Here is a 23,418-nt window from a genome sequence, read left to right as displayed (position 1 = left end):
AATATAAAATGTCTATTTATGGTCAAATTTGTGTCCTATACATACATATAGTAATTTGATACTTAGATTAATGTGTTTGAAATATAAACTATCAACCAAAGTTTGATTTTTATTTATTGTTTCTATTTTGAAGGTAATACGTCACATTTTGAAATCCCCCCACTTTTTTTTTTGCTATAAGATATTTGACTTAAAATAGTATTTTTGTGCTTACCTTAATTAAAATATCTAGCTTTTGATCAAATTTTTTTTAACTTGCCTACATTCTTTAACCTCATACTGCAAGAAGGCACAGTATGGTTTTCTCTTCCAATTCTGGGTTAAAAGTAATTCAGTTCTAATGGCTTAAAACTATTGTTCAAAGATTTGTAATCTCAATACAGTCTTCTTCATTATTCTCAGAAGAAATCAAATCATTTAAAAATAATTATAGGGAACCTCTTTAATATCTCTCATATCTGTCAGTTTCTAACTATCGTTACTTCTATTTTAGTTCTTCATTTACTCCACTAAGTTTCTAAACCAATACATCCTGCAGAAATCTTGGTTATCTCCAGTGATCATCTGCTCTTTGTTCCCAATTATCTTTCATTCAGACTTGTTTTTCTAAAGTGTAAGAGATTTAGTACTATAATCTCATTCCCCTTGGGATAAAGTCCAGATTCATTAATTGGACATATAAGGCCTTCACATGACCCCTGGTCATCTAGTTAGCCTCACTGCTTGCCAACTCCTACCTGCCCTACTATGATCCCTACAAATTCTGCTCTAGCAATATTAAATTGCTTTGAAAATCCCCAAATGTTTTGTGCCCCTTCTGGCCTATCTGCCCTTCAGGTCTCACCTGAGATGTCATTTCATTCTTAAAAATCCTAAATCTATTAGTTGATCACAAAGTTGAAAAATTTAGATATTGTTTTAACCTTTAAAGAATATAGTATCACTATACCATTTATGTATTTGCTAATATTTCCAGAATCAGTGGCTGCCCTGTACAGTACATGCTCTGAAGTGACCTACTCCTAGAACTGACCTCATAGTCATCAATTTGTTTACTTTTCTGCCTCCTGCACAACTCCTTAGGGACAAGAGCTATGTTTTTTCCTGTGCAATATGCTCAGGACTAATCTAGGAGAGTACCAAGTGGATGTTCAGAACGTCTGGACTCAGGCTTCTTCCCAGAAACCTGAGACTGTTTCCCCCTAGATGGTCTAATAGTTTTATCTCAGCTTATTGGAAAGGCGCTGGTCCCAGGGTATCCAAAGCCAGTCTTGATAAAGGAAAAGAACCTCAGCAACCTTGTGCATACACTGCAAAAACCAAACTTGTAATGCCACCATATCCCACCTGGAGTCATTGTGAGCTTCTGAAAGCTACTCCGACAAGGTCAGTTTTATCACACTCTTGTGGGATGCTCATTTCACTGTTGGGATGTTCTTGTCTTCTGTTGTCTTCTGAGACAGTGTTTTCTCCCAGCTGTCCAGGTCACCAGTGCCATCCCCTCAGATCCTTGCAAGGTTGTTGTGCTTCTATAGGCACCTATTATCACTCTTGCACTAAAGCAGAGGTGAAACTTCCTGCTTTTTGAGGCTTCTGCCCCTCTTTATTTATGACATTGTTGCCCAGTAAGCTAGCCATTCCCTTTTCATAGGGGCATACAGGTATTTCCCTTTCAGTTCACCTTCAACCATAGACGGTAAAAGAAGCAGATGCACTTAATGCCATTCCACAGAGAGGGTAACCTGAAATCTCATCCCTGATCTGGGATCTTCTCTATGTCCAGCAAAGGATAGTGTCTCCAACCCCATTAGATTCACTTTTCTTATCTAGAGGCTCAGGAGTATCCTAATTTTACACTAATTGGCCTCCTCCGGGAATTGGTCACAAGCTGTTGAATTTCCTGTGATTTTTAGTCTAGTTTCAGGTAAAACTGCTTTTAAGGCATTGCTTATGAGCACAGGTTCTACAGTCCAAATTGTTTTGGAATCCTGGCTTTGCTGCTGATTAGCTGCGTCCCTGAGCAAGTTCCTTAACTTTTATGTTCCATGATTCCCTTATCTATAAAATGGATAAACATATTTTCTAAGTTGTAGGGTTGTTAGAAGGATTAAATGACGCAATACATGTAGAGTGCCTATTGGAGTGCTTATGCATGATAATGACTCAATTAAGCTTGGCAATTTTAAGGCTAAAAATGATGGTCTTGTGGCTTTGGTAGCCTTCACACCTGTTAATTCATTCTTATATTCTTTCACATTTTCCTAAGTACCATATAGAACTGAATTAAATTCAGTCCCTGCTTTGAAGAAAGAAAATGAACACTAGAGAGAAAATGGACAAATAGCAGTAAACAAGGGTTAATAGATATGAGTTATGCTAGAAGGCGAGAACAAAATATCTGAGGAGTGCAATAGGAACATCTTACTTGGAGTCAGGAATAAAGCAAGGTCTATGGACCACTCAAGGTTCTGAGTTACAACTAACAGAAAGTGACTCTGGTAGGTAGAATTATTTAATTTATTGGAGGGATGGATACCAAGTAGCTCAATGGAAAGGCCAAAGAGACAGATTTTAAAATGGGCAGAAACCATCAAGAAAGACCAGGCCAGGCATCCAGAAACACACGCAGCATCAAGCCACAAGATGAATCTGAATTGTAGACAGCTGCCATGGCCATGGGCCACTGGTGTACCAGAGGTACCACTGCCACTAGGTATTACTTGCTACTATCACTGCCAGAAAGTATCTAAATTATTACTTCTTTTGTGTCACTGACTTTAGAATTATAGTTTCAACAGAATCACCTGATATGGCTAATATTTTTTTTTCTCTAAAGGGCTACTTGGTAAATATTTTATTCTTTGCAGGCCATATAATCTCTGTGACAACTACTCAATTCTGCTGCTATAGGGTGAAAAAAAACAGACAATACATAGATGAACTGATATGGGTTGTTCTAATAAACCTTTATTTACATAGACAGGTGGTGGGCCATAAATCACCAACTCCTGTTGCAAGGCAAGCTGAGGTCATATAACTAGTTTCTAACTGCCATAGGTCAGGGAAAATAAATAACTGGAATGTGGGCTCCATTGTAGTCGTAGTCAGGGCCTTGTCCACCCAGGTCCATACAATGGCAAATTCTTAAATCTTTGGAGAGACTAGAAGCTATACATTCATAAATAAACAAGTGTCCAGTATAATTTTCATTGGGTTCTTAACAAAAATCTACTGAATTTTTAAATAAGCCAAAGTGAGGTTAAATCACAGTGCCTTGAGCCAGTAAAAAGGGCTATATTGGTATTTTTTATATGTGACTCACCTATGATAGTGATTTAGTCAGATATTACCACAATACAGTGATAAATTTCACCCCAAAACTTGATGACTTAAAAGAACAGGCACTTATTCCCATGCTCAAGGATCTTTCAGTTGCCTGTGGTTTGGCTGACCTAGGCTGGGCTTGGCTGGAAGGCTGTTTCAAGCTGTGGGTTGGCTGAGGTAGGCTCCAGTTATGTATTGGGTTACAGTCTGCTACATGTATGTTTCTTCTGGGCCTAGGGTGAAGGGTCAGTGGCATGCTCTTCTCATGTAGACCACCAGAGCATGAATCAAGCCTAACCTCCCAAGAGCACTTATGGCCTGTGCTCAGGTCAAGGCCACTCACATTCCATTGACTAAAGCAAGCCTGATGTCTATAGAGTGGTGAAATAGCCTCTTCCTACAGTGGAAGGGGAAGAGGAGCAACTGTTTCCTGAACAATAATTGAAACTCTTATAGATAGTTAATAATAATAATAAAGGAATTTTTGCAGCTAGAGAACACCTTACTGATTTTGTCCTACTTCATTATTTTGTAGGAGAGACTAAATTACAAAGATATAAGGTGAATTTGCCCAAGCACATACTAAATATAGCACATCTGCATTTTCCATTTCATCAAAACATTTGGCTCTAATAGTTTTGCACAGTTTACTACCAATAAGTTACAAAAATGAAAAAATGCAATAGACTCTTGGCTTTCCTAAGGCGTAGGTTCTGAGACAGTCATTAATCACCATATTCATGAATGCCATAATGGCAAAACTCACCTTTATTAAATGTCATAAAGTAAAAACTGATATACTCTTTAGGTAGGGCAAGTAGAAAATTAAAAGCCGAATTGATTTGTAACTGTTCAGCCATTATCTAAGAGACCTGCTTCCATACATTGCTTCCAGCTAATAGAATTTCAATGTGTCTCAGTAAAGTTGCAAATCTCCAAAATATTAGCAGTGGCTCCTTTCAGTGGAAATGCAAATAGTGAGCATTTTGAACATTAAATTCATGAATCCCATGTATTCATATCCATATCCGTGTATATGGATAGATATACATATATGTAAGATAAATATTTAACTTTATTAGAAATTAATACTGCTGCTAAGTTCTGTTTTCATCTATTTCTTGGTGGTTTCCTCACTGCCTATAAAAGATACCTATAGGAAACATGTAGAAATAAAAAAAGAATTAACCTAAGATCTACCTAGTAGAGAAACCATTCTTTCTTTCAACAAACATCAAAGGAGGGCCTACAAAGTTCCAGGTACTCTGTTGTTCTACTTTCTTTTTGTTGTCAGCTTTACTGTCCCTCAAACCATTAATGAATTTGCCCCATTTTAAGGAAATTACTTCCCAAACCTAAGAGGATAACACAGTTCAAATGAGGTAATAAAACAGAAAGCAATTTCTAGACTCCAAATTTCTGTATAGCCATAAGATGGCATTATTGTGTAACAACAAGGTTCTGGTCTGACATGAAGTGATTTTTTAAAAAATCAGTATTCTTCATGGAATCCCATTTAGTTAGATATTTGGGATGGCTCATGCATGCACATAAGAAGTTAAATTCAAGGTGATTCTGAGCTTTAGATCTGATGTAAAGAAGATATGAGAGAGAGCAAGAATAGTGGTTCTTATAATACTGAAATTTTAGAGGAAGAAAAAACTCAAAGAAATGGGGAAAACAGTGTGAGGACATTTAAAAAATGAAATTATATTACCAATGATGTTTCATAAGATAAGAAATAGGAAAACAGTGTTGCGTGAAAGAAGCCAGACACAAAAGAATACATATTACATGAATCCATTTATATAAAACTCATCAACAGGTTCATTGGGGGTTAAAGGTCAGGTATGGTTACTGTTGTGAGAAGTAGTGATTAACAAGAGCAGGGGCAGGTTCTGGGGTTCGGAGTAATGTTTTATTTCTTGATCTGAATGCTGGTTTCATTGATACATTTCTGTTTAGAAAGTTTATGAAACAGTACACTTGTGATTGGTACACTTTTAAGGATGTATGTTATACCTGAGTGAAATTTACACTTGAAACTTTAAAACAATAAATTCTTACTTTTTAAAGTATAAGATGGACCTATCTCCGGATTTCTTTAAAAAGGGTGTAGCTTTAAGAAAAGCTTGTTATATGGCTATACTTTTTGACATTTCACCAGGGATCCTAGAACACTTTGTAATTGACAAGTACAGACCCTCAGGTAAGTATGTGGGCACTACTGCCCTAGAGAAAGTTTTTCTGAATTTAGCACCATCATGCTGGGACCATAGTGCCACATGTGAACAGGATCCTGGGAGGGGGAGAGCTGGAAGGTGCTCTCCCAGAGATTTCACTTTTGTTCAGTTCCCTTTGTGACAAGTATTAAAGCACTCACGGACTCATTTGTACCACATGAAGGGAAATGAGACAATGAAAGACGTGAAAGGAGAGAAATCAGGAATAGAAACCAAAGAAATCTGGTTTGGAGAGAAAGTACCTGAATCATCTCTGAATTCAGACTCTAGGGAACGAGCAGGTAATTCTGCAAGCCCACTCCTAATGCAACTTTCTCATAAGCATTTGCTATCTCAGTCGTAACATTTCTACTGAGACATTCAAAAAATATTTTTCTCTCATGTCAAGGTGAGGGAAATCACCCCATACTACCCACACAGGGAAAGAATAATAGACTATTTCTCACGTTATCACCATGCAATTCTATCCTCTAACGTGGAAGCTACAGGGACAGATGCATAATCTGGGAGCTTTTCCAGAATTGTTTGTTCCTAAATGAGACATTCAGCTATCGCAGCATTAACAGCCTCTTCTGTTTGTCACACTGCCTTATGTAGTTGGGAAGATCCATGATAAACACACATAGGATCCTGACAACTCAGGAAAAATTAACATTGCATTCTTAGAATTAGTCTATACTAAATGTAAAGATTTTCATGGAAAATTGGGTCTTCATATTTTCCCCCAGCTATATGTATATGTGGCAGTATATAATTCTGTTAGTTTTTGAACTTGGGAGAATTAAGAGGCAAAAACAAAATATCCTGAACGTGGAGAGAGGTTTTTACATCTCATTCTAGAATCAGTGTTGTACTGACCAGAGAAAGGATTCTCATAGAGCAAGAAAAAACTCAAAAAAATGGAGAAAGCAGTGTGAGGACATTTATAAAATGAAATTCTATTACCAATGATGTTTCATAAGATAAGAAATAGGAAAACAGTGTAGCGGGAAATTCATGGGGATGACGTGTAAAAATGAGGAAGAAATGAAGTTTTCTATTTATGACCTGCCTTTTGGGGCTCTTGACACCATGGTGTGTGGGGAAGGTGTCTGTTTTAGTTCTCTAGATCAAGATCTTTTTTGAAAATCATTAGTGATTAAGTCATTGATTTGATAGAATTCATTTTTAAAACTTATCTATATAAAGAACACACCATTTATTTCCACAGATGTATCAAGAAACATTCTTATACATACACACTAACCAATTTACCTAAACACTGTAAATATTTTAAAGTTTATTGTCAACCTTCAAGTTTCCCCCAGTTAAGTTTTCCTCCTTTACTATCTGCTCTGTTACATTCCTCTACATTGATTAGTTGGTTCCTGTGTGGAAGAAACCACATCAATTTTACTTGCTTATACGATGCCCTGTGCAGTGCATGTGGTTAATAAATACTTTTTGATGATAATAATGATGATGAAAACTATAATTTGACAGCATTGAAATGTCATATACACTAGAAATAAATCCTCAAAACTTTAAGAAAGGTACATTTCTTACTAGCCGATCATTTTCTATAATCTCTCTTCACCATGTTTGGCCTCTATCTTCTCTGCCCTGTTTCCTCTTGCGTATTTCAGTTTAGGGCTCACCCCCTCCTGCACACTACCTTCTGTTTCATGCTGTTCTGTTCAAGTGTTTATATTTCTGCCCAGGCTCTGTGTAATCTAAACTAATCCTTGCCTATAGTGAATATCTTTCACTGGACAGTTGTTGCATTTTGTGCACCACTGAGAGAGCATTTGTGAGCCGAATAGAGGATTCTTTGTTTCCACCCAGCCTAAAATGAAGTGTATGATTTGACTGCTGATGCCAGTTACATGGAGGTTTTACCACCAGAGGCATAGCTTTAAGCTGTAAAACATTAACCCCGTATAGCTGGTGTTAGAAGGTATTGAATTTCAATATATTGACTATCAAACAGTCCCGTTAAAACAAACCAGTTATCAACAAGCGATATCCTTATCCCATAAGTGTGATTTTTTTGAAACTATTTAAAACATGCGTCATTCAGTACAGTATACCATTTGAATTAGATAACTAAACTACTTCTTGATTGATATTATCTTGTTTACTTACAATTTCTTTGGAATTTTTAGTTGTTGAGAACACTTAGTGAAGGAATTGAATGAAGGGGATCTATTCTATTTATTTAATAAAAGGGCTTTTGGAAATGCATTAGATAAGTTTGCTTCTGTCCATCAGCGTATCTTCTGTATGTTCCTATTGCTCTTTCCAAGCTCTCAGGAGTTGCAGAGTGATTTGCTTTTTATGATAGCCATTTCATGCAGGATCATTTGCCTTATATCTTCAACATTTTCAGATTATTCTAAATCTTTACAGTTCACATAGAGGTTATTTTAAAACTTTCTTCAGATAAGAAATTGACTAGATATAAAATTCACATAATCTCAGAGTTAACCATAGATCAATATCCTGAATCTTTTTCTCAAAGTTATTGAACATTTTTGTTTCCCAAGATAGCTGTATACACACATTTCCATTCTTCAACATAGATGATCCTACTTCTTTAGTGTACAGGGGGCTATAACTTGCTTGTTTGTTATCTAAATCAACTTGTATTTTCATTATTGCCAGAGGGGAAAGACTCTAATATAGAAACAGATTTTATGCCTAGAGACTAGCCTCATTTTGGAAATAATGCCACTATCTAACTTTACTCATTGTATGTTTCTTAGCTTTGTCATGTCACAAATTTTCCTTCTCTAAGTATTCATTTTTCCCTCTATACGGAGGAGATGAGTTTTGGAAGAAAGCAAAACTGTGCTAAATGTAATCTTCCCAGAAACTCTACGCTATCAGTTAGAGTTTGTTTTGGCCAAGAGAGGTTGAAGGTAGGAGTGCCTTCACCAAGACAGGAGCAGATTTCTCTCCCTTAAAAACCTAGGAGGGGTGCAGACAAGACAAGTATGAGGGCTCTGCTCATTCCTACTTTCTACCTAGCAATCTTTATATGGTGGACCCTTATCTATGTGTTGCAAGATGTAGCTCCCACCATATCCACATTCCAAGATGCAAGATAGAGAAGATAGTGGAAAGGAGTCATACCATTTGTCTTTTAGGGAAGTTCTGTGGGAGCTGCCACATTGTACTTAAGCTTATACTTCATTGGCCAGAAGTCAGTCACATGACCATACCTAAGCTACAAGGGATGCTGGAAAATGTATTATTCCTGAATACTATGTGCTCTGCTAAAAGTGTAGTTAAGGAAAAATAGGAGAATAGATATTGGACGAAAATTATCAGTCTGTAATATATACATACAAAAGTGTGTTTTCTTTTTTGAAACAGCCCCAAGAAATATGTAAAGAAGGGTAGCTATGTCTAGGGTTATCTCTTTCCCCTACTTTCTTTGATAATATTATGAACTCTGATTCAGCTAACATCTTACTCTGGCTTCCTGAATTCTACCTATTAAAAAGTAGAAGTTTTTTCATCACCCAATACCCACTTGTTCTATCTTTTATGTCCTCAAAATAATGTCTCATTAATCAGTATTTGACTGATTCTTCCCTCTCTTTTCAACAAAGGCACTGCTTAGCCAAGGGGCAAGGTGGATAACTTGATTGTCATAGTGTTTCTAAGTTAGAGAGTCCCTACTTACTTACTTTGACTAAATTCAGGTATTGGTAAGTTTTAGCAGTTTCGATTACGAACTCCAAGAATAACCACTATAAAATATGGATCTGAGATTAAAGCAAAAATTATGACAGTGTACTGAAATTTCAGGACATCACCTTTTCTGGACATGTGAAGTGGGCCTTGCATAAGATTAAAGAGCTGCTTTTTCATCAGCAACGCCTAGTGTTGTTAGGCGTGTATTCAGTGCTTTACATATATGGTTACATCCTCAGGAGAATCTGATTTTACAGATAAGAAACTTGAGGTTTGGAGGGAACAAATAATTGTCCCAACGTGACATAGGAAGTATATGCCTATATTTTGACCCGAGTTATGAACTGTAGTGCGCTGCACCCTTTGGACCCTGTGCCTGTCATATAGCATTTCTTATGTTCAAAGATTAGGTTCTCTCCTCCAGGTGTCATTCTTCAGTAGCAGCAACAGAAGTACACATAAAACTTCTTTAAACCCTTGTATCTGAACTCCAGTGTTTTAATGAGATGTTTAAAATTTAGAAGGTAGTGCCTTCATGTTCAATATCTGTAGAAAATGGATTTTGATTCTGTAAGATGCTTGAGAAAGCCAAGGAGTAAAAGTCGTCTTCTCTCAAATGCTTTAAGGAACCTTGACTTGTTCTTTGGCAGTCGAAGTCCTACTTATTATTCAGGATGAATACCACCATTTAAAATCCTTTGCTGATCTCAATCAGTGTTCATGTACTTCCCTTACAGGTGCTTATCATGACTTTTTATGCCTTATATAGCTGTGTGCACCTCTGTCCCATCCATCAGTGTTTTTGTTCCTATGGGGCAGAACTGTGTCATACACCTTCTGTCACCCCTAAGCCAAACACAATATGATTCCATGGTAGCTGCTCAGTACACATTATTTTAATCAATGAATCCATAAGTGTTAAGGATAAACAATCAAACATTGTACTACTTTGGAATGAATATGGTTCTTGTTTCTTCAGTTAACAAGAACTTCATTACCATTATAGTTTATTAAACAGAATATTTATAAAGAGCAAATTTTCTCATTTTTACTTTCATTTTTGTAGTAAGACTGAATTATAACTTTCAAGTATGGATAAAGAAATATATGATAATTTGAGATCATGATTTGTTCTTTTCATTGTGGTATTCGAGAGAAATAAGAGTAGCATACCCATTTGCCACAAAAGTCAACATTCTGGTGGAAGTCAACAAACTGTTTGCTTACTTACTTATTTTAACTAATATTCTGGGGGAGAAGGGTTGAGTTTGTTGCCGTTACAAAATTCTAACATGAAAAAATCTGCTTACTCTATGAAAATTGCAAATTCCTGCCTGTAAGGCGATTTTCAGAATAATTATTTTCTTATTAGTTTTAGTTTATTCATGGACAGTCTCAAATTCCTCTTGAAAACATCAGTTTCCTCAAGGGATAACTGCCCATTACAAGCTAAAGATGTGGTTTTTGAGAAATTTCTGCTTGAAACAAGATGTTTTAAAATATTCTATGTGATTTCCTAGAATGGTTAGATACTTAGAAAAATAAATAACAGTTTAAATCAAGCTGTAGGTTTCTCACAAAAGGTGAATTTGTCTGCTTAGGTTCTCTCGAAATGCTTGACTGATTCCCTCTCTCCCTTCCTCCTTCCCTCCCTTCCTTCCTTCAAAGGATAACATTTGAAACTAAGAATTGTCATCCCATGCCCTTTATTATGAAGGAACTCTGAGGTAATCAGAGATATAAGCCCATAATCTTTATGGGACCTTCCCACAAAGTGGTAGCACCATGATTAGGACATAGATGCCAACTCACATATTCATTTCATCACTTTTTTCCTATCTCCTAGTGATATAGGAATGACCCAGTAGCTGTCCATTGGGCCCTTACCAAAGCCTACCAGTAGCTGCCACAATAATTCCATTTAACAAACACCCACAATATTATTCTCATGCTTACAGGGGTGCCCTAAGTGAACTGCAGCCTGTGGGACTGTAGGCTGGGTCAATAGGTCTGATCCGTGTGTTTCATTCTGAAGCCCAGGCTGGAAAGGCAACAGATATTGGGACATATGTTTCCATGGCAGAGTTCAGGAGCTCTCAGAAGGGCAAGCAGAAACACATGATGCTCCTAAAGACCTTTACTTGGAACTGACAAACTGTCTTTTCCATCCACATCCAGTGGCCAAAATAAGTCACATGGCAATCCCAAAGTCCAGGAGCAGAGGAATACGCTCTGCTTACTGGGAAGCCATGCCAAGAGTAAGGATACATACTACTAATACAGAATAGAATTGGGAATAACAATTTAAAATATTACACTACCCTAGCAAAATGTTACCATAATCGATTAACCATTTCTGATGAGCGCTTGTGACGTTTTGAGAAAGCCCACATCCTACAACTTGTTGATTCCACTTCAAAGTGTATCCTGAATCCATTTTTCCACAAGTTTTATATCTAATTCAATGTACTGGGGGTACTTTTATTTTACAAACAAAACAAAACAAACACTGTAATATTATGAAGCAGAAATTTAAAGACCCCTGAGAAAATACTGTTGACACAAACTTGAAGTCCCAAATTTATTTACTAACTTGAAAGTCTCCTTGTGCTTCTGCACACTTGGAAGTTGGATTTCTGAATAGCATCATGACTTTCCATACCCAGCTGTCTGCTGCTTGAAACTACCATAAGCTGACTATCACAGCTCATAGTATACCCTTGAAGAAGGCCATCTGGTTTATGTCTCTTGGCAAAATTTGTTTAAAAACAAGCAGCTGCATGACAAAGTAAGAAGGAGTCTCTGTCTAGCTGTGGTAAATAAGTACGTCTGCAATGCACATAATAAAGCATTTTCTAATCCAAGCCAACATTTCCAAAAGGGAAACATTCTTTTCTCACACATAAAAGAAAAATCCACAGAATTCAATGACGACAAAGGGACTCGATCAAATTTATGTTTCAGCAGCTTAATATTATGAGAAAAAGAAAATGAAAGCCTATTTGTGATTAGATACAACCTTCTGGTAATAGCTAATTTTGGTATACTTAAATAGAATACAATGCTTGAAAATTGTTATTCTTTTAATTACTTAGATTTCAAACTTCTTAAAGACCTATTCTTTGAACTTGAACATTAGTTGATACTTAATGATTCATTGAATACTCTCTCCTACTAGACCTCTGTGTATCCTGTTACACTTACTCTCTATCAAAGAAGAGTGCATGCTACATTTTCTTTGAAAACATGAATGAATTGTCCAGTCAAGTGCTCTTCCTTAGCTCTACCTATCGGGTCAGATTAGCCATGAATAAGGATTGATTTTGGTCTTAATAACAATTTTTGAGTTAAAAGTATCTTGGTTTGGGTTTCTACAAAAACAAATTCTGGGTCAAGGTTTTGAGTTCGGGTTGTTTATTGGGGAGGTGATTCCAGGAAGCTGGTGCAGGGTAGTCGTGTGGTGACAAAGCGGCCTGTAATGAGTATTATCGAGCTAGCCACTACTGTGGGGGACTGGACCTTAATGTCATGGAGAAGGTCTGGGAAACCACAAAACAGGTGTCTTAGAGTTGCTTTAGGCAAGCCACCAGAGAGCTGTAAAGTTTCTCCAACTCTTTGTAGCCATTTGTAATGGCTACTTAATGTGTCAGGGTGTTAACTCTCTTTTGCAAGCACGTCCAGCCTGTCCTGCACTTGGCTACAGCACATTCTTTGCTTCAAAGGAAGCCCTAAGACTGAGACATATCATTACTGGCTGTTGGACATCAGCCAGGGCACACTGGAGTGTCAAGAACCAGGAGAATGGGTGAAGCTCCAACGGGATCTGCTACAGTACAGAAGAAGGGGTATTATTCAGCTAAATACGGCCCACTGAACTTCCTTAGCCAACTGCCCACTCTTCTGCTTTATTTGTGCTATTTTTCTGAATACTGCTGTTTTCTGGATCCTGCCTTATCCTAGGCATTTGCGCTCTCATGCTTGTGTGACTTTCTGAGTCTTCCTCATTGGCTTGCTTGTTTACTCTTTTAACAATTTACCGTTGTTATTTGTTTCTACTTAACTATGGCTGGTTTTTTGAATTATTGTGTCTTGCTTTACAATTTTAAAGTGGACTTAAACGTAGTTTTTCTTTTTTAGTGGGATTCACACTAGTTAGTGGTAACATTAGAGCTAGAAATTAAAGGTCATAGGCACAGTCCTGCTTAAGTCAAATTTTGAATGGCATAAAAGACTTGAATTTGTGTTTTTCTATCACCAATAAATAAATATTTGGGAGATTTCTCAAAGGATTCCTTTAAGAAAATTTTATTTGTGTGCCAAGTTTATTTGAAGTTTTCTGCAAATTATACAGCAGTATTGTTTCTACCATCAAAGGACAATTAAAATTATGATGACTATTTTATGGTCACAAAATCCCTTAAGGTCTCTATTACTTGTTTGGAACAGCAGACTCATGCATAGTGTTGGTTAGATATTCATTATTCATTCTAACATTTTCAAAGTTAAAATCCTGAAGATCAAAAACCCAATTCTTTAGATATCCCTAGAGAAGCCAAGAATAAATTAGTTCTCACTAGAGATGAACAAAGACAAATTTTACTCATTAGTTAGTTTTACCTCATGAACAGAGTTCTTTGCCACATGAAGATCATTTGGTTTAAGAGTGGTAACCTGGAGAGTAATGAGAATGATTGGAGATCTAGAAGACTCAACTAGTTGACAGAAAAAGAAAGAGGAAGGCTTTTGAAATGTATAAAGAAGGAAGTTGAAGGGAGATGTGATCGAGGCTTGAAGTATTTTAAGGTTGAAGAACACAGGAAAATGAGATAAGTGAAGTTAAATGAAAATCCTTCCTTTACTGGGAAGAAAGAAGACTGCAAATTGTTTTGTTTTGTTTCTTAACAAGGAAATACCTATGGAAAATCTGGGGAATTAGGAAACCTAGACTTTTATAACTGCAATGTTTCAAAGGCCGCAAAGGAAATTAAATTGTACATTGAGTTTAAAAGCACTGAAATTACTTCTAGTCTCAGTTTTTCAGGATTCTACACATAGCAAGAAAATAGATCACAGCATAGCTAACAGGAAGCATTTATGTTTCACTAGCCTTACTGTACACCCAGTTATTATATTACAATAATTTAATAATTATTATACAACCATTTATTGATGGGACAGGACCATGTGTCTTCTTGAAGTTATAAAGAAAAGGCACTAAGAAATATATATTTATGAAGCCCACCCTTATAATTCTCATCAATGGCCATAAAATCAGATTTCTTATTTGTGCAGCACTTCAAGATTTCTGCTTTTGCTTCAAATCATCTTAGTGAGAAGAGGTGTCTTTCATCAGTGATATTTTTCCAAAAACTGTTTTATAGGGAATAACTTTGTGAATGTTACAAAATACAGTAAACATGAACTGTTTTCCATGAAATAGCTCTCTAAATGATTTTCATGATCGCATTTCTGCCCATGGTGTCTAAATCTTTATATCAAAGCCTACAAGTGGTCAGAACTTAAAATACTCATCTGGCAAATGTTCCATTATTAAGGTAATGGAATTCAAAGGCAAAAAGGCAAAAGAAAAGTGTAGTTGAGCTTTAGTAAGCAAACTCAGAAAGTGAAATGTATTGATTATACTGCCTTTTGTACCTACATGGGTGGTTTTCTACATTAAAGAAACCTATAAACACTTGGTTTTCATTCACTTTTCATACTACTGAAGACAATAGTCTCTTGGGCTATATGATGATAGTTTGGAAGTTTGGAAGTGAACATCATTTATATTTCTTCCTTTGGATATCAAATAGATGAAATGATTTTTAAATCCATACCTAAGCAATAGATGAAAGTGGGTATAAGGGGAAGGAAGAATAGTTTCAGTTAACGGGCTTTGCTTTCCCATGTCTGTTGTTAGATGGGGGATGTCTGTTACCACTCAACATCCTGGACGGACCTTCTGTAAGGGAAATTTTGCTTTTCTTTCATTTGTCTCCCAGAGCTAAGACATGTATTTCATGTTGCTAGGTGGAAAAATCACTTGATATTTTCATGGAAAGTGCTCTCTCTTTATCCTAAGGAAATAATTATATGGCAATTTCATTTAGTGAAAAGTGACCCCCGAAAAGTTAACATTGAGTTAATTCCATATTTGTTAATGGTGTCATTTTAACACATTAACAAAATAAGAAACCAAATTTTGCCAAGTTCCTGATAGTAGTGAAATGTAATTTCTATCAGCATGTGTTCACATTATTTTGACATGGTGGACGGATTTAGTAAGATTGATAAGAAATTGTTGTGCCTTCATGTGCTATAATTTTGTGACAGTTATTCTTCCGAAGCATGACAGTGTCCCTAATAGCTGACATTCTGCAAAAGATTCTGTTATCACATGCCAAGTTTTCACTGTATCTCTTTCTTGAGTTTTCTTTGAAGACTTTTATCCTGTATTTTGTTCCACAATTCTAGTAACAAGGTGAAAGAGCAATGAACAAAAAATGAATGTTGTTGTATATAATGAATCTTTATGAATACTGATAGAAATTTTCATGGTGTTATTTAAATGATATCTTCAGGATGTACTTCTGTTTTCTGCACTTTAAATTTTCAACTTATTATGCTATTGTCTTAGCTGAGTTACCCAAGAAACAGACTCTGAGATAGAAATTTGAATGCAGAAGGTTTATTCTGGAATGCTTTAAGATTAACACCTGGGAGGTAATAAAGGGAGAAGGACTGGGCAGAGGGAGGAGTTGAAATTGTGTTGAAATTATAAGTAAAATCTTAGTTACTCCCATGTGGAGTTGGGATGGCCATTCAGAGAATTCCTGAGTGTGGCAAAGGGGGCGGACCTTTGCAGCCCTAAATCCAGCAATCTCTCGATATGAGTCTGTCACCTACACCCTTCCAGGGTGTGCAGTCTTGGGCAAGGAAGCTTCTATCTTCTGAGGGAAAATTCTGCAAAGGGCTAAACTATGTTTGTATAAGTCATCTTAAATTTACCAAATCCATTTTAATCCAAAAAGACCTTTACCTTAACTAGGCTTCCCAATTCTAAGAACATAGAACATACCAGCTTGATTTCTTAGAAGGCCCTCAGGCAAAATCATGATTGTCCTCTCTTTATTCCTCCCTGCACTTTAATTCCACGTTTCAGCATTTACCAAGTTCAACTGACTTCCTTTTCATTCTTCTCGAGGGCATGCTCAAGTCAATAGATTCCTTGTAAGAGATTTCTCTCCACCCAGTCTCTATTTTGACAGTTTAATCTTTCTAAAGCAGCACTTCCTGCTTCACATTCCCCAGCATGGAAACCTTCAGTGGTTCTCTGTTGATTCCTTGGTTTCAGACTGGTAGTCCCTTGAGACAGGAGAGCTGGAGGCTATGCTTTGCTTGGTTGTTTTCTTTGGCCGGCAGGGAGCTTTAAAAGGTACTGAAACAGAGTAGGGGCTACACTGGTCAACACAGTAAGTTGAGCATTTTTTGCCATATGTCTTGTACAGCTTTACATTTTCAAGTGTCCTGTATGCCCCGTGAAGGCATTTGATTTTATAACCCCCTACCCCAGAGGCTAACATCTAAAATTCATAGCTTGGCATTCACAGCCCTAGCTTGGCTTCTCTGGTTTACAATTCCATGCAACTCTACAAACTCTACAGCAGACTAGATTTATTTTATCTAAAATTCCCTTATTCTGAATTTTGGAATATAATTTCACATATACAAATCCTCCCCACCTATACCCATTAAGAAGCTTTGGTTATAGGTAGAACCAGAGATGACCTGCATTACCTTAAGTGAAATGGGATCTATTTTGGGAGATAATGGCTAGTGGAAAGAAAAAAAGGCAGCCATGGCCCAGGAAGGATAGCACTGAAAACTCAGAGCTCAAGGAAAGTTACTTTTATAGGTAGGTGCTGCCATCAGTATGGCTTAGCTCTAAATTCTCCTGTACCTGTTTCTTTCTACTGGATTCAAATCCTAAATCTAATTGGCCTAAACTGGATTATTGTCCCACCCCTGTATAGAGTTTGCAGAGCACTATGACTAATAAAAGTCCCACCAAGATCATGTGGAATGAGGGGAGATGAATTCCCCCAAGGGAAAAGCAATGTGTCACTAACCAAAAAGTTGAGATATTTAGTCGGAACAATTAATGATAGCTGCCACAAAAAACTAACCCTGAAGCCTCAGTGCCTTAAATGCTTATTTTTTGCTCATATAAAGTCTGACGTAAAACAGGCAACTCTCCTCCATAAAGTGACTACAGGACCTAGAATGCTTCCATCTCTGGTTGTGCCATGTCTCCAGGTGAACTTCAGAGGCACTCTCAAAGGGGAACCAAAGAATGGACACTGATTATTGAGTTCCTCAAATCAAACCATGTATCACTTCCCTCACATTCCCATTTCCCGGGATTCATTTATATTGGTCCCAGTGTAACCTAAGGGAATGTGGGAAACATCAGGGATTACTGGGAAATTTGGTGAGCACTAATTTTCTCCACCACAGAAGGAATATTGCACATGTAACAAACAAGAAAAACAGTCCAGTCAGTGATCCTTCAGTGTCCTGCTCAGCTGCAACCACCTTTTCCGTCAAGTCTTCCTTGATCAACCCATCAGGAGATGATCTCCAAGTCCTCTGCTCATCTGGAGCATTACATTCCACTTATTCATTCTGGCTCCTATTGTAATAATTTATAGCTATTATTTATTATAAAATTATAAGCTCTTATGGGCTCATGATCAAACTATGAATTTATTTTGTCTCCGCATAGCATCCAAGGCATAGTAAAGTTTTAATATATAACAATCTTTGAAGCTAAAGTAGTATTTTCTTTAAAACTGTTCCCAACACAAAGTACATGGAAGATGTTCAATAAAAACATGTTGATTCATTTGTCAGGCAGATAGCAAATTTCTTTCAACATTCCATGTTACTTTATGTCTTACTTACATTGTGTTCATCATGAATATAAATTTGATATAATAATATAAAATCATTTAAAAATTATTTTAATGTAAAGAAAATATAATCTTATATATCTTTAAGGACAATTTTATGTTTTAAACTTAGGAAATATACAATATTTTACAGAAAACTAACAGTATTTCAATTAATTACATAAATTGAGTATTTGCACTAGAATACATCTATTGATGGTATTTTAAATTTGAAAAGTTAACATGAATATATATTGAATGTAAGAAAAATCCTCAAAATAGAAATTTTTCACACTTTTGTATGAGATCTGAAAATAGCCATTATATGGTAAAACTGGGTAGAATTTGAATAGTTATACCTTTATTGAAGGATTTCCTGTAATAATTCAGGGACCCCAAATTGAATTTTTCTATTAAGTAATAGAGATTATAAAGCCAACCAGAAGCTACATTGACAAATGAGATTTACTGTTATCTTAAGGGTATCCTAAATCCTCTTTAACATTGTGGATAATATATATATGCTTTTAGTTTCCAGCCACTTCTGTCCACAATAATTTAAAATAAACTGTTATTTATATATAATATGGTATCATATGAATGTGAGAGAGCTTGGAATGTTCAAAGTACATGATTTGTAGTACAGTGAAATAACTCCATTGAGTTATTTTAGCTATTACGTACCTGAGACCTATTTCTGAATCATTTATTTTGCTATTTATATAAGTTGTTCTCTTTTATGATCTTACCTTTGGATTTGTGCAAAATAGCAAAATAAGCTATTTTACTGTAGTCTTTAGCATTCCAAATTATTTCATTATACAGTTCAACCTCTCCCAGTCTCAGGTACTTTCAGGTAAAGCAGCATTACTATCCTCATTTCAGGAAAAGAAAGCATATCACATTGCATTGATTTGGAAAATTTATATCTGAGTTTTTCATCTAATTTATAAACTAGGGATATAGCTTGGTAATACCATGATGAGAAAGCAACATTTAGCTGGAACAATTGATTATGGATATTAATATTGGATTAACTTCATTTGAGATTATGACTTCTGTGTGGCATTCTGCCCTTGGTTTCTCATCTGTAGGCTGAGAATAACATTACTGTCTTTTTACCTCCCTTCGTGAAAGATCTTTTAACTCCTTAAGGACATATCTTCTCTGTGAACCAGAGAATTGTATTATGACTCATGTTATTTTGTGATTGTTTACACAGTTGCCTGTTCTCCTCTTCCTTGCCCTCCTAGGTGCTATACACACAAATATAGACATATATACACTGTGAACTTCTCAAGAATGTTGATTATATCTTCATTACTTGACTCATTGTTTGGCAGATAGCATATGCTCAGTAAATGCAGTTAACAAGTGCACGAACACATATGTACTAATTTTTCTTTTCAACAACCACTTTTCATCTCTACCACCCTGTCCATACAATCTCACATCCTACACATCTTATATAAAACAAGAAAGAATAAGTAAGCTCCAAGAAAATTCCTTGCACACAGTTTTCAGTTTTAAATATAGAAGGAAAAGGAGATGAGGATGAATGATAATGACCCTTAGGAAAGAAAATTTTTTGAGATAAAATCAATTTTAGATTGATGTAAAAATGAATAATACAATAAGTACAATTGAAAGAATGAGCAGACACAGATGAGTAAGGATGATAAAACAAAGAGTTGACAATATAAATTGAATGTGATTCTCACCAAGTATATCTTTGTTGAAAGCTCCAGGACTATCTTAGGCTCAACATATTCTGCATCCTGACTTAGTTCTTCCATCTACTCTATATGTCTTTCTTTCCTCAAGAAATTTGAATTGCATACCATATGTCCTTTTGGTGCTGAATAATTGTGGGACTTGACATAAACCCCCTACTAAGAGAGAAGCCATCTCAATCAATTAAGTGATAATTTAGTAAGCAACTTCTTATTCTCTTGGACTTGTTAGAATTCAGAGAAGAGTCATACACTCCCAAAAATCTTAGCTTCCTCAATTTTCCATTTAAATGGAGATCAGATTCAGTGATTTATCATTTTCTTTTCTTCATCAACCTTTTTTTTGGAGTCACACATAATCTCTTAAATTTGTAAGTTCCTCAAAGACCCGGATAATCAATGTATTGCATCTCTGCATCCTCAAAATCCATGAAGTGTCTGGAAAATTGTAGGTACTGTTTTCATTCACTTTCCTGACTCTTCATTAGTAATTAACCATCAGTACATTTTTATGACATGTACTAGTTATTAGGCATATGCTAGGCACTGTAGTCTATTCACTGATAGGTAAAGGCATCATCAGCTTACGTTTTATTCATCTACTCATTTTATTCAACAAACTATAATTAACTTCTGATTCTTCTGAAGAATTCTGCAGAAACTAACAGGGTACACATTGCTTCTCTCTTCTTGGGACTTAAAGTTTAGTGGGGGAGACATATTTTAAGGCAACAGTGTTACACGTGAAAATATACTACATACTACAAGTTTCAATAATTGCTATTATTGAAGAATTAGAAGGAACTATGAGAGATTTTAATGAAAAGACATGCTGTAGTCTAGGGATGAGAGGATATCTCCATGAAGAAAGATATTTAAGCAGAGACTTGCAACTGGGAGAAGGGTGTGAGGGAATCAATGAAGAAGTCTTGAGATGTTGAGAGAGAGCTTGTAATGTTCAAAGATCTAAAATAAAGCCAGTGTGTGGCAAGGGTTAGGTTGTATATGTCCTTGTAGGACACAAGAGGGATTATGGTTTATCCAAGTGTAATGGAATATCATTAAAGGTTTAAAACAGGGAAGTGATGTAATCATTCCCTCAAGATAATGGATTAGAGGGGAACTCCATGGAAACAGAGTGACAACTAAGGAACCCTTTGGAATAGAGCAGTTGAGGCATGGCTTTATATGACAGTGGATATGGCAAAGGAAATAAACACACATTTTAGGTATATGTATTTTGGTGGAAAATTACTGGCCATTAGTGATGGATTCAATAGTAGAACTGAGAGAGAAAGAAGTTACAAGGATGACCCCTGATCATATTACATAATACATAAATGGAGAACAGAAAAGGAGGAGCATATTTGGAGATGGAGATCTTTCCAGATTTGTAAATGTTAAATTTGCTATAAGACATCTACAAAGAAGAAGAAATACCTGTAATCAGCATATACATGTGAGAGTCATAGACATAGAAACGCTATTTAAAATTATGTGAATGGATACAGTAATCTAAGGAGAGAGTGTAGACAGAAGAGAAGATGGATCAGGACAGAGTCTTGAGGAAGTGCAGCATGGAAACAAAATGTCATTGAGGTAGGAAGAAAACCAGGAGATAGAGTTTCACAGAGAAGTCAGGGAACAATAATGGTATGCTGCATAAGCTTAAGACAGCAGTAATACTGCTCACCAGTGTTTAAGACCCATAGGAATTGGGTGACCTTATGTCAGTTGTGAGTTCCATGCCCTCCCACATCTCCTAATTTGTTTAAAATTTTGCAATTATGTCCAAAGTTACAATACCAGGGGAGTTAGAACTAGGTACTAAGAGAAATACTTTGTCAGAAGAAACAAATTTAGGAATTCCCTTTGTTCTATATGGATGGAAATACAATAAGCAGAAGAAAAATAAAACCAATTAAACTAGGCAGGCAAAATTTAATATGAACAAGCGAGAATACTACTTACTAAGGGAAGTAAGAAGAAATTTGCAATGATAGCTCAAAAGAGAGTAAGAAAAATCCATATGTACCATTTTTATTATGCATTTAAAAGTAAAAATAAAACAAATATCATTTTGAAGAAGGATAATAGATTGGAAGCAGAAGAGAAAGTGGAATTTAAAAATAACATGTATTTAAATGTTAAAAACACCATTTCCAGTATTCCCACTGAGTTATATTCAATAAGGACACTTTGCAATGAGTGTTATATATGAGAAGCTCCTGTAAATCCTCCAGATAAAAGGTTCTATAGAACTATAAAATCCTGTAATTATTACTGCTGTTACCAGAAAAAATAAATGTATGTTTTATAAGAACATAGTGAAGTGCTTAAGTCATCTTTCTAGGAAAATACTTGGATATTGAATGGTTCAAAACACTTTTGATGCAAAAAAGTGAGACAGTTTATACAGAATAGTTTATGAAGAGAACTAACGAAGGTTGGCATTGCTCTAGTATTGCAAACTTTAAGGAGAGAATACTCATAGTTGATGGATAGCAACCATGTCAGGATCTCTGAATATAGGACCCTATCAAGATCTTATCTTGGCTCCCATTTCAAAATATTTAGGTCTGTTTGAGTGTTTGATCCATGGACCAAAGGCAAGAACAGAAAGCAACAAAAGCATCTTGTATAGAAGTAGCCTTCAGTTTGTGTGGACTGTTAATAGGAAAAATCAGATTTGTAGCTTTTCCAGGAATAAGTAGATCTCCAAGTTAAGAGCTCAACTTTGGAATTAGATTGACCTGAGTTTGAATCTTAACTCCACCAATTTCTGAATGTGTGAATTTTTTGGCAAGTTATATCTGAGACTCATTTCTTTCATTAGTAAAATGGGGATAATAAAGCAATGAATTTTACCCTTGCTAGCAACACCTTGAGATTCTTGGCAGTATGCCCTGCTCTCTTTCTCAAGCATTGTTACCCTCTGGCTATTTCAAGGTTCTTTGAAATTATAAACAGCAGTTCATATTCACCAAAGAATACAGAGAACTATTGACTCGAAGGAACTTTTAAGTGGGATATTTTATAAGCTTCTGATATCATTTTTATACTATAAAAATAAGAGAAGATTTAGATTTCAAGAGTTACAAAGCTATGTTACAAAGCTGTTTTCCATTGGGACAATTCTGACCTAGTACCTGAAATCAAATTGATAAAAAAAAAACTTTTCTAGAAAAATATTTTCTACTGTTGCATTCAACTTTAAAGACTATTCAGTGCGTGGTCAGGAACAGGATTTTTAACACTTTTCTATCTGTAATTTTTCTGGTATGTGGGTATAAGAATGATTGGAAATTCTCCTGGGTTGGAATAAAAACAATTTCTATATAAGAATTGGCCTTTTATTTCACAAATGTATTTTGCTATATATAAGAGATATGTATGTTTTTACTTTTAGTAATTTTTTAAAACTTGGTACTTCCTAGTTTTCTACCCTACTGTTTTAGTCCCTACACATAAGAATTATGCTATTAT

At 35.8% G+C, this 23,418-nt stretch overlaps 1 protein-coding gene across 6 annotated transcripts in view; it reads left to right on the top strand.

Moving 5' to 3' along the window:
• Positions 1-23,418, top strand: part of DMD (dystrophin) — a 2,193,636-nt gene that overhangs the window by 1,021,173 nt on the left and 1,149,045 nt on the right. The gene's annotated exons all lie outside the window — the stretch shown is intronic.

The sequence above is a fragment of the Manis pentadactyla genome, chromosome X, assembly GCF_030020395.1.
Source record: "Manis pentadactyla isolate mManPen7 chromosome X, mManPen7.hap1, whole genome shotgun sequence".
Taxonomy (NCBI): Eukaryota; Metazoa; Chordata; class Mammalia; order Pholidota; family Manidae; genus Manis; species Manis pentadactyla.
Note: the sequence above shows the minus strand (reverse complement) of the source record. Positions and strands in the feature narration are given on the sequence as shown.